Source organism: Rattus rattus, chromosome 1 (assembly GCF_011064425.1).
Source record: "Rattus rattus isolate New Zealand chromosome 1, Rrattus_CSIRO_v1, whole genome shotgun sequence".
NCBI lineage: Eukaryota > Metazoa > Chordata > Mammalia > Rodentia > Muridae > Rattus > Rattus rattus.
In genome coordinates, this window is record NC_046154.1 from 271325265 (window position 1) to 271338599 (window position 13335).

Sequence of the window (13335 nt, forward strand, 5' to 3'; positions counted from 1 at the left end):
GGTGTTCACTCTCCTGGAGATGGTGTCACAGGCAGTCGTGAGCCACCTAACGTCGGTGCTAGGAACCAAATCCCGGTTCTCTGGAAGAGCAGCAACAGCTCTTTTTTTTTTTTTTTTTTTTTTGGTTCTTTTTTTTCGAGCTGGGGACCGAACCCAGGGCCTTGCGCTTCTAGGCAAGCGCTCTACCACTAAGCTAAATCCCCAACCCCAGCAACGGCTCTTTACCTCTGGCCCAGCTCTCTAGCCTCTCCGAGACTGGCTGTTAATCTAATCTCCTCTCCCTCCCAAGCGCCCAGCCGCAAGTCCTGCATTTGAGGTGAGACACAAAATCAGTCTGGCTGTCTCCCAAACAGTGAGAATAACTTCATGGTGCCCCGTGGAGGTAGTTGGCTGTTGTATACAAATAATGGGCCTTCAGCATTCCTGAGCACGGAACAGCCTAGGAGCTGTGTCTTCCAAATACCTCAGCTACTAAAAAAAACTCCTCCTTGGAGGAAGAATGTGGAGTAGAGGGGAGAGCTCTCTGTGAGCCTGGCACTGCGCTCAGCCCTTCGTGCTAACCCGCTCAGTTCACAAAAGCCCCAGGAAGGAAATATTATTATTATTTGCATTTTGTAGCTGGAATGTTTCAAAGGCCCAGCCTTTGTTCCTGGCCAACAGTGCTATCAGGAAATGGAAAAAAAAAAAAAAAAAAAAAAAAAAAAAAACCTTTAAAAGCTGGCCTACTCACAACCAAGAGTGTTTGCACAGCAGGGGTCTGTGTCAATGTCTACACCTTTTGTCACCACTAGCAGACACCCCTGGTCTTAGCTGCCACCTAGGGCCATGTTGATGTCCAAAGGCTACGCAGAGCTTCACACACACACACACACACACACCTGAGCAGCACTGTAGAGCTGGCCCTGGTGGCGAGCGCTCAGTGAGCCAGCCCCAAGGCCTAGAAGGGCAGGAGAGCTGGTCCTGTCTCTTGCTGGCTGCTACCAGGGTGAGACCTGGCCCACCCCTCACCTAGGCAAACCGGGAGAGCTGACCTTGTTGGTTCAGGGGCAGGATAGCTGGCGAGCAGAGCAACTCAGCTTCTACCTAGACCCAGATCCAGGGTTTTGAGTTGACCACCCCAACATACACCCCACATATGAACTGCTGGAGCGTGTGAAGGGGCCGGTCCTGCAGATCCAAAGCTGCAGGGTCTCCATGACACAGGGCAACAGCAGGATAACTCAGAGGAGCACCAGTGAGGATCCAGTGTGGATGGTGTAGGAGGAGGAGAGGCCATGAACCAGACCAATGACTCATAGCAATGAACGTTTGCAACTGAACTGTTTGGGCAAAAGGGTGTGCTGTGTGACACATCGCAACTTCCACGGTGAGATGTTTGTTTGTTACTTTTTGTTTTCTTTGGGAAAGAGGTTAAAAGGGTGAAGGGCAGATATCGTGCAAATAGATCACTCATATACATAAATAAATCTTTTTTTTTAACCCTAACAAAAGAGCTTAGAGGCTGTGGTGGTTTGAATAAAATGGCCCCATAGGCTCATAGGGAGTGACGCTGTTAGGAGATGTGGCTTTATTGGAGGAAGTGTGTTACTGGGGGGCGGGCTTTGAGGTTTCAGAAGCTCAAGCCAGGCCCAGTGGCTCAGTTGCTCTTCCTGCTGCCTGCCTGTCCAGGTATAAGAACTCTCAGCGCCTCTCCCGCACCATCTCGGCCTGTGTGCCGCCAGGCTTCCCACCACCATGACAGTAATGGACTGAACCTCTGAACTGTAAGCCAGCCCCAACGAAATGTTTCCCTTTATAAGAGTTGTCATGGTCATGGTATCTCTTCACAGCAGTGAAACCCTAGCTAAGCCCGAATTTTAGCTCACAGTTTTATTACTTCATTTTAGCTCACAATCCAGATTCCAGTCCATCACAGTGGCTTGGTCTTAGCAGGAAGAGCTCAGGAGAACTAGCCACATCTGCAGTCAGGAGACAACAAATGGGGACACTCGGCTGCCAGCACTCAGCTGCCTCTCTCCTTCTCATCCAGTCTAGGGCCCAGGCACGAAACAGTGCTATCCACCTTCAGGGTGGGCTGGAGAAATGGCTCAGCGGTTAAGAGCACTGGCTGTTCTTCCAGAATCCAGAGGTCCTGAGTTCAAACTCCCAGCAACCACATGGTGGCTCACAACCCTCTGTAGTGGGATCTGATGCCCTCTTCTGGTGTGTCTGAAGACAGCGACAGTGTTCTCACATACATGAAATAAATAAATGCAGAAAGAAAAAGGAAAAAAAGTTTAATCGCCTGCGAAATATGGTCCTTAACTAGGCAGCCACGTGTCCTGCTGAAACACTATTACAGCATTAGAGAGGATTTCGGTGGACAACTGGCAGTCTGATCCACCGGTTAAAACGTAAGGTGGGATGACTCATCACCCCACTAGGGGTTACACTGAGCAAACACGACCCGTGGATATACACCTCTGACAGTAGACATAACCCTGACATTGGTTTTGTGTCTTGCCACCTCCTGAAATTGATTGTGTGTCAGGCTTTTCCTCCCACCTTTGCCCCATAACTGCTATAATACATAACTCGTGTGCAGTGCCAGGAAAATGTTAGTGTCCCCCTGCAAAACAGACAGGAGCCAATCTGATGCAAATCACAGCAGGGTCTTTTTCCTATTCGAGCTAGCTCTGCCCCACCACCACCACCACACCACCATCACAAAGGACAGTTTTGGTGGTGGTGGGGTGCCCTGAATATCTAGTGGAGCAGGTTTTATAGTAAGCCGTAAGCAGAGAGTAAGTGTGCAAGCATCTCATTGGAAAGCTACTGTGGCCTCTAACGTAACTGGTGGGTGCTAGGAGTCGTATCCTAAGTTTAATTTCTGTTCTCCGCATTGGTGATTGTTAGGCGAGGGGTGGATTTGTAACCTGGGGGTGCAGGTTTGTTGGGGGAATAACCTGGAGGCGCTGGTCTTGTTGGGGATTAGCCTAGAGACTGGTGCTTTTACTCCCTAGTGTGACCATGTTAGAGGACAAATCTTTTAAGTTCACACTAGGGAGTAAAAGCCTGGTGACTGTCCAAAGATTCCCCCCTCCTCTCTCCAGCTCTCTTCTTGGACTTGCCACCATTTTCTATAGACTGATGAAACAATCAATTTAAAACACAAAACATGGGGGGCTGGAGAGATGGCTCAGCAGTTAAGAGCACTGACTGCTCTTCCAGAGGTCCTGAGTTCAATTCCCAGCAACCACATGGTGGCTCACAACCATCTGTGATGGGATCCAATGCCCTCTTCTGGTGTGTCTGAAGACAGCTACAGTGTACTCATATAAATAAAATAAATATTTTTTTAAAAAGAAAGAAAAGAAAAGATACTTCCATTTAATCCCTTGAAACATCCTTCTAACATTTTACAAAGCATTGTAAGTCAACCTTAAGGCCAGGCCGTGATGGTGCACGCCCTTAATTCCAGCACTCGGGAGGCAGAGGCAAGTTGATCTCTATGAGTTCTCTAAGGACAACCTGGTCTACAGAGAAAGTCCCAGGACAGCCAAAACTACATAGAGAAACCCTGGCTTGAAAGAAGAAAAGAAACCCTGTCTTAAGAAGGAGGGGGAGGAGGAGGAGGAGGAGGAGGAGGAGGAGGAGGAGGAGGAGGAGGAGGAGGAGGGAGGAGGAGGAGAGAAGAGGAGGAGGAGAGAAGAGGAGGAGGAGAAGGAGAAGGAGGAGGAAGAGGAAGAGGAAGAAGAAGAAGAAGAAGAAGAAGAAGAAGAAGAAGAAGAAGAAGAAGAAGAAGAAGAAGAAGAAGAAGAAGAAGAAGAAGAAGAAGAAGAAGAAGAAGAAGAAGAAGATCTTGCTGGGTGTGGTTGTACACACCCACAGTCCTAACACTCAAGAGTCTGGGGCAAGAGGATTAATAGTCCCAGGCCCTTCCTAATTCTCTACCTCCTTCTCTGTCATGCAATCTTCCTCACTGCAGTGGACAGAGTTTATTTTCTGTATTACATGAAGCTTTTTGGCCATCTGACTTGTTTGGCCAGCAGAATATCAGTAGATGTGATACCAAGAGGAACTAGGAATGTGTTTACATGGCCTTGTCTGAGTTCTTGTTCACCTTTGGTTACAGAAGAGAACGTGCCACAGGAAGAGAGGTGCAGCCCCATACACAGCCCCAAACTCCAGTATTAAACCTGGGACACAGGCCTAATCTCAGTCCAGATCCTTCTGTAGTGGCAGATCCCTGCACCACATCCTGCCAGACCCAAGGGCCAGAGAATGCCAGATGCTGTAAGCCACTACGTTTGGCTGTCGGGGGGAGTCACAAGCCAGCAAAGAAATTATAAACTGAATCTTTCCCACCCCCAGAACTTCTCAGCACAGGGTTCTTTGCAGGTTTTTTTTTCTCTCTCTCTTTTAGCTGTGTATATGACATATATGTATATGTCGTATGTGTATATGCGCACATAGGTAAATCAGGCCTCCCAATCCATGTGTGTATAGGATTGGAAGGTGGGCAGCCTTAGTTTGCTTTCTGTGCACAGCGACGCCCCTGGGCAAGCCTTACTAGGCTATATAAGAAAGCAGGCTGGGCAAGCCATAGGGAGCAGGCCAGAGAGCAGAGGTCAAGTAAACCCCTTTCCTCCCCACAGTTGCTTCTGGTCCTGGGGTTTATCATAGCAACAGAAAGCAAACAAGGTCAGCCTATCTCCCGATTCTGTACAGACACGGACGGTTCACTGACAGCTCACTGATGACTACCAGCCACAAAGCCCTAAACGCAGCCCACTGAGTGAGTTGCCCAACTCTGTCACTGTTTCTGTCCACATCACATCAGTGGGCAAGTGCTCCAACCCTCTTTCCCAGTGGCTTACGCCTCCCTGTGGGGGGTGATGGTGCTTTGAACGAGAGTAGTCCTCATAGATTTGAATACTTGGTCACTATTTGAAAGGATTTTGAGGTAATCTTGGAGGAAATGTGTCAAATAGACGGTAGATATAGGATATTATTGCTAGATAAGTAGATGAAAGATGATAGACCAATAGACGGATAAATAGGATAGGTGGATGTTGTTGGTAGGTAAGTGATAGACAGACAGGTGGATGGACAGACGGGTGGATGGACAGATGGACATATGAACAGACAGACAGATAGATGATAACAGAGATGTGTGATTTTATAGATATCAGTATAAAGGTACAAAGTGACTGCCTTGGGTCTTTCCCAGGACACCAAACCACAGCAAATAGTAGGGCCACATAAATATTCCTGGGGTAACACGATACTACGAATGCCCATCACCAATCATCCAAGATGAAAACAAACTGCTCCTGGTGCATCACATAATGGCACTGACACACACACACACACACACACACACACACACACACACACACACACATGCACACACCACTCACATACTTCCACCCCCGACATCCCACGCACACACACACACACACGCACGCACGCACGCACGCACGCACGCACGCACGCACGCACCACACTCACATACTTCCACCCCCGACATGACAACGCCGAGGCTCTGCAATGCAGGCTTTCGCCAAATGCCGCGCAGACCACACGGGGGCGCTGTCGGGCTGTGTTTTGCTTATATTTTATCAGCTTGTCTCCCAAGCAACCACAGACCACCCCTCTTTGGGGTTGGCAGCTTTTGTGGGGAGGGGTGGCCAAGACCCGAAGTGTAAGCACATTTAGAAAGTGAGGTGTGTCTGAGCATCCAGCCTCGGCCCCACGCAGCATCAGCACCCACCGTGCAAGCAGCGGCAGGTATGCAGTTTGGGAGAGCACTCCATTGCTCGGCCCACAGAAGCCAGCTATGTCCAGCCCCTGTGCTGAACATTAACCGCGGAGGAATTGTTTACAATGGGACGCCTGGCGCACTCTCAGACTATCCGCATTGTAGAGTTGTTTACTAACCGGCTCTGACATTTCGCCAGCATCCGCCCAATGATAAATCCCAGCAGTCACCTGGCTCGTTAGCAAGTGTTATCCCCGGCTCTGTGGTCCCAGGACCTGTAAACTTTGCTTTAAAGAATACGTTAGAATGAAGGCTAATTTTTCAACCTCCTCCCTAGGCAGGACACTTCACTATCTGCCCGTCCCAGAGACTCAGTAACTAGAGCAACTCCCGTGGACTTTCTCTTCCTTTCCAGGTTCCTGCAAAGCCATTATATTTCAAGGACTGTAGCACATTTATTTTATGGCTGTCCTCTGCTCCCGGACTGGACAACTTGGGCCCAGGCGCTACTTTCCCCCCATTTCTCTGGCCCGGAATACAGCATCGAGGGGACTTGTCCAGAACCTGTTTTATTTTTTATTTAAAAAAGGGGGAGGGGGAGACCTTAATGCATTCCTTCTCTAAGCACGAGCTGAAGCTTTGCACTTGTCTCTCGGTTCCCATTTTGTGCGCTTCGGCTTCTCAGCACACTGTCATGAGAAGGCAGATTCTGTACCTCATTGGTGGGCTTGCTGCGCTTTCTTCCCCAGCACTGGGGAGAGACCTTTGGCGCACGCGCGTGTTAGTAGGTTCTCTGCTCTGAGCTACGGGCGCAGGCAGCCCTTGTGTTGAAGTTATGAACATGCTTCCGACACCCTTATTTTGTGATTATTTACCACAAATGGAAATTTAAGTGACGCTTCCTGGCCTTAGAAACAATGAGAGACTTTTCCTTTTCTTTTTTTTAAGATTTATTTATCATCTAAGTACACTGTAGCTGTCTTCAGGCGCACCAGAAGAGGGCATTACAGACGGATGTGAGCCACCATGTGGTTGCTGGGAATTGAACTCAGGACCTCTGGAAGAGCAGTCAGTGCTCTTAGCCTCCGAGCCATCTCTCCACCCCCAGAATTCGATTCTTATTCAAAATTTAATCTAATCACTTTCTTCTCCCTATATAAATCCACCAATATTGAGTTTGGGTACCTGTTATCGTGGATGTTAATTCTGAACTTATAAAAATATTATGGTGGGTTTTAATGTCAGCTTGTCACAGATTAGAACCGCCTGAAGAGGGAGCCTCACCTGAGGACGCATCCTGAAGAAGTTGATCTGACTGCTGTGGGAAGACCCACCCTGATTGTGGGTGGGTCTGGTAGCAGCTCAGATAAAAAGGTTATTTTGGTAGGACGTTATCTCGCCTTTTGTCCTAGTGGCCTTCCCTCTTACCCATGAGTTTGTTTGCCCGGGTTACTGTTGATTCCTTCTCTGATCAGCATTTCCAAGTTGTCATCAAGACTAGGCACCAAAGGCTCCCCAGGAACCTTCTGGACTTCTGTGTGCCAGATTAGTACTAAGCTACCCTGTCTTGGGGTGCGGCAAACATCAGCTGTCTGACGGCCCCAGTGGGAGAGCATTCCTGAGGGACTATTGGGAGGTGCTTAGCCTCAAAGACCAAGCAGCTCTCAGGTAGGTGTCAGCAATCTGCTGCCATTCTGCTGTTGTTACTGTTTAAAACTGGGAGGGCATGTGCAAAAAGGACGACCCGCGAGGGACTTAGTCACGTCTCTGACATGCGAACAGGTCAGAAGAGACGAGGCTAGAGACAGATGGTGTAGTCGCTGTCCCCACGACAAAAAGTCATCCTCGAATTCCTACGGCAGACTTGGCAGGAAGCACAGGGCACCGAGCCCAGCGGCTCTGTTAAGGTTCTTGGAATCGTCTAAGTGTTAAAAATATGTAGATGGAAATTTTGAAGACAGAAAAGCCATTGCGAAAGAGGAATGGAAACCTAGATTTCTCCCCAAGAGGAAACAGATATGCAGTTCCTGCCAGGGCTCTAGCCAAGGCAAGAAGACAAATATAAGTTTAGTGATTGCCTGGGGCCACAGGACAAGCCCTAGACCAGCAAGGTTACACAGCAAGATCGTGTCTCTAAAGCAGCTACAGCCGTGGTCCTCTACCTTCCTAATGCTATGACCCTTTAATACAGCTCCTTATGCGTAGGCATCCCTAACCTAAAATTATTTTGTTTGCTACTTCATAACTGTAATTTTCCTACTGTTACGAATCTGATGTCATGTAATATCTGATAGTAATATGTAAATATGTAAATGCAGGGTATCTGATATCTGATACGTGGCCCCTGTGAGAGGATGGTTCGGCCCACCCCCAAGGTTGATAACCACTGAATTACAGGATCCTCAACACACCCAAAAGGACTTATAATCATTAATTTTGTTATTATTATTTTTTAAATTGTATGAGTGTAGGTGTTTCACCTTCAAACAGGCATGTGAACCATGTGCATGCCTTGTGATCTCAGAGATCAGAAGAGGGTACTGGACCCCCTAGTGTAGAGCCGGGGAAGTGTTAGTGATCCCCTAAAACAGACAGGAGCCAATCTGATGCAACTCATGGCAGGGTCTTTATTCTATTCGAGCTAGCTTGCCTGCCCACCACCCGCACCCCCAGCGCACCACCACAGTCACGCAGGACAGTTTGGGAGGTGGGCGGGTCCAAATGTCTATCGGGACAAGGCTTTTTAATAAGCAGCAAGCAGGGAGTACGTGTGCAAGCGTATAGGTGGGAAGCTATTGTGGCCTTTAACATAGTGGGCTGGTGCTGGGAGTCATACGCTAAACTTAATTTCTGTTCCTCTCTGCATTGGTGGTTGTTAGGTAAGGGGTGGGCTTGTAACCTGGGGGTGCAGATTTGTTGGGGTAATAACCTAGAAAGGCTGGTCTTGAAGGTATAACCTGGAGATGCTGGTCTTGTTGGAGATTAGCCTACAGACTGGAGGAGCTAGGCTCGGGTTTTGTTGGGGGACAACTTGGAAACTAATGCTAGGTACCAGCCTGTTAGTTTACCTGAGTTCGAACTTAGGTCAGGTTCTCTAAAATGGAGTCTGAACTTAAAAGATTTGGTCTCTCACTAGAACTAGCGTTACAGACAGTTGTAAGTTCTATGGGAACTGAACCTGGGTTCTCTGGGAAAGCAGTTAAATGCTTTTAACCACTAAGCCTTCTCTCCAACCCCGGAGTGGTTAATCTTTTTTTTTTTTTTTTTGGTTCTTTTTTTTTTTTTGGGGCTTGGGACCGAACCCAGGGCCTTGCGCTTCCTAGGCAAGCGCTCTACCACTGAGCTAAATCCCCAACCCCCGGAGTGGTTAATCTTAATTGTCATGGATTGGCTTGAAAAAAAGATGAGAGATTATGAATGGAGATTATGAATGGGGATTATGGGTTCTCCTGTAGTAACTGTTGTCTGGGCGACTTTTTGCCTCTGTCTGCTAACCTAGGCCTACCTAGGCCTAGAAGCTTTTAGCTTCCACATAATCCTATCCAGGCCTAGGGCATTTCAGCCTCTGAGACTCACTGTTGAATAAGCTCACCCTTTCCTGTTCTGAGCTCTGGCTGGCTGGCTCAACTCGGCGGTTCTGATTCAAACTCCTCTCTGAGCTCGACCGATTCAATTTGCTTCTCTCAACATCTGACGTTTTGCTCTGCCTGGCCTCAGTCTAACTCTGGTAATCTGTTCTAACCTTCTGGCTCCTTCTCACCCTCTGGCTTGTCCTGTCTTCACCTGTGTCTAGCTTGTTCTCTCTCTCTGCGACTTGTCTCTGTAAAACTCTTCTCCTGAGAGTGGGGCATATCCTATTTTGTCAAATCTCTCTGATTTGTCACTTTGTCTGCCACTCAATTAGACACCCCTTTTAAATACAGGTGCTTCCGTCTACAACCTAACTTTACCTTCATTGTTTGCCCTTAAAGGTGTGTACTAAGGTCATGTCTGTATTTCAGCCAGTGATTTAAGTGTATACTAAGGTCCAAGCCACACCACAACTAGAAACAGATTGGGTTTTGTTTTGTCTTGTTTTTTCAGTAAATAACACAATCTCAGGTTCACAGGGTCATCGAATATCTTACAACACAGAGGTGTGGTTACAATGTCACCAGCATTGTCATACGAACATCTCCTACATCACTGCTGTGTAAAGAATGCTTGCTCCCCCATTATCTCTGATTGGATACTAAAGAGCTATGACTGGGCAGGGGAGATAGGAAATTTCAATCCCAGCCAGGGGTCCCAGGGAGAGGGAAGGAGGAGGAGCATGAGAAAAGGTTAGAGAGACCACATGGACAGACCAAGATGTGGCCATGAGGCAAAGGGTCCAGAAGTCGTGGTGAGCAGGTCACTAAGGGATTTGCCATGAGCAGAGCAAGCCAGGGAGAGATTCGGATTGAAGATGAAGGACCACGTGGCTGAGAGGTAGCCTAGAGGGTTGGACTAGATGACTGTGCCCAGCCTAGGCTTCCAGCTTTCTAATAAACTTAATAGGTCTTTATGTCTCTGACTTGGGAGGTAGAATGGGAGCAGATGGGGATTGTTTAAATCACAGACTACACTCCTTCAGCCGTATTTTGACCATCATCGCCTCAGAATCCAGGGAGATCGTCAGACACAGTCCAAAGAAACTGAGGTGTGGATGAACTCTGCTGCAGATGCAAACGGCCTTAGTAGCAGAAGGCTGACAGACTCATGGAAGATGAAGAAAACGTATTGCTACACAAGGAGCTAAAGGAAGGGTAAAAACAGCCTTAAAGGGGCGGGGGTGGCATTGTCAAGGCCAGAAAAGGAAAAGCAAAGACTATGAGGAAACTGAGGCAGAGAGCCGAGACTGGTGAAGCATAAGTGACCAGGAATAAAGATGGTTCTAAGGCAGCTTCCTTTTGTCTAAATAAAAGAATCTACTTGTATGAACTTTGGTTTGTTTGTCTGCTCTGGCTGTCCTGCAACTCATTATGTAGATGAGGCTGGCCTTTGGCTGCCAGCCTTCAGCTCGCCCCTGTCTCCGAGTGCTGGAATTAAAGGCATGCACCACCACACCCAGATTTCAAGCTAACTTTTTTTTTTTTTTTTTTTTTTTTTTCCGGGCTCGGGATCGAACCCAGGACCTTGCGCTTCCTAGGTAAGTGCTCTACCACTGAGCCAAATCCCCAACCCCTAACTTTTTTTTTTTTAGAGGTTTACTTTCTTTTTTATGTGTTATGAGCATTTTGCTTACATTTGTGTATCCTGTGCATGTCTAGTGACCTTGGAGACAAGTGGGTGCCCTGGGACAGAATTAGACAGGTACGAGCTACCATGAGGGTGCTGGGAATCAAACCTGGGTCTTCTGGAAGAAGCAGTCTGCTTGCTAAGCCACTCAATAGGCCTAACAAACTAACTTATTTTAAAAGAAACAAGGGAATCCAGGTGGGAGGGAAGTAAGGAAATAATTTGCAAGACTGTAGGATTTGTGTATTTTGTGTGGGGGTCTTTTCTTGCATGGCTCAGACAGACCTGCTAATGCAGAACAGAAGCTATAAACTATAGGGAGATTAAAACAAGGTCTTGCCTGTGCACAGTAGGAAGGAGCAACACATGGGACCAGTGCTTTTCTCATCTTTGGTTCTAATTCACAGCTGATACAACTGAGAAAGCTACATCTGAGAACGTTGCAGCTACTTTGTTGACATTCTGAGTGTCTTTAAACACCATGTTATTACAATGAAACAGGCCTTTGAAAAGAAGGTATGTGACCAAAGGGCTTCCCTGCCTTGTTAATTACTTAGGGCCCAGAGAAGGGTTTTAGGTCTCCATGGGCTTAGTAAGGAGTAACATCCACTCCATTCCACTGTATCATTTCTCTTAGCTTCTGTTCCTCTTTAGCTTTCCACTCTGCTTCCTTCCCATCTTTTTCTCCTCTTCCCATCTTCCCCTTACTTTCACCTGTCTCATATTCCTCCCACGTTTCCTGGTTCTGGGTGATTTCCCCAACCTTAGAGGTTGGCTGGAAATCAGTATTAAAGATTTGTACCCATCTCTCTAGCTCCCTCTTGTGGTCAGTAATTGACACTGTAGTCATGTTGTTTCCTAGGGAGACCTGACATATGACACACCAAAGAAATTATTCCATCCAAGTAGTTCAGTGGACTGCTGGGCTTATTGATTTATTCATAGGAGCATGGTTGACTCAAAGACAGGTACATCACTGAAAACAGTATCACCAAAATGGTAAGAACTCACAAAAGTTACCCCGGAGCTCCCTACACTTGCTGAGAGCTGGTTTGCAGTTTGCTGGGTTTAGAGTCTCCAGTCCCCAGAAGTTAATTACTGCTTATTTATCTTTGGGAAGGTGGGACTTGTGAACCTTGTAGGCTTCAGGAACTTGCTGAGACCTCCAAGTTTCACTTACTTCCTGACTCCTTGGGCAGCTAAGAGGATACTGATAAAAGAATGTTAGCAAAGTCCAAATCAGCACAAAGCCCTCAGCACTTTTATCCATCTTGGTCAAAAAGACAATGTTGGGTCCAGCAGCATGTAGAAGTCACTTTCCCACCTGAGCCATCACAGTGTACATTTCCCATGAGCCATCCAACCTTACCATCCTAGGGTACTGATATGGGGCCTCTGTGAGTCTCAGCAGTAAGGGGATTCCACTGTTTGGCCTGCCTCTGACAGATGCACCCTAGTCTGCCCTTAGTGCTGTTTGGACCAGATCCCCTGCTAACAATCTGGTCCAGGATTGTGCTTTTGGGTTTTCCACTGGCCAAACCCAGTGTGATTATTTGAATGAGAAATGCCCACCAGTCTCTGGCACTTAGATACTTGGTACCCATTGGTTGCAGTTTTGGGAAATCTAGGTGATACAGAAATGCTGCAGGAAGTTATCACTGGGGTTAGACTTTGAGATGAAAAGCGTTATACCACTTCCGGGTTGCTGTCTCACGTTAGTGGTTACAATGTGAGCTCACAGCTTCCTGATCCTGCCACCATGATGCCCTCTAGAACTGTAAGTCTTAGTCATAAGCAACTGAAAGTCTAAAGCATCTGACAGGGGTCTGGGCTGAACAAATGATCTTCACTCTCATGCACGTCTTCCTTGCAGGGAGAAATGTACAGCTTATACAGTGAAGGGGTACCTGCCCACCCCAGGACAAACTTACAGTGAGGGGGTACCTGCCCACCCCAGGACAAACTTACAGTGAGGGGGTACCTGCACCCCAGGACAAGCTCAATCTTTTCTGGTGGTAGTTCTATTAGCTTCTTTCTGTAAACAGTTATTCAGGATGAGTGGCTCATTATTTCTAATGTTCCCCTAGAAACTGGCTGGACACAAATCTCACCACTGCCTGCTATCATCCTGGCTTGGGCTAACCCAAGTCCTAAGCTCCATACCAGGCCCCCAGTCCCCTACTGAGTTAACCCCAGCTCTCCAGGGAACACAAGTTTACCTGGCCCTGGAACTAGGTACCAAGTGCCACCTCTGTCACTAGTTTCTCCAGAGTGCCTGTCAAGGGATAGAAACAGTGTGCACTTTTCCCATCAGATGACAAGCAAAGACCCAG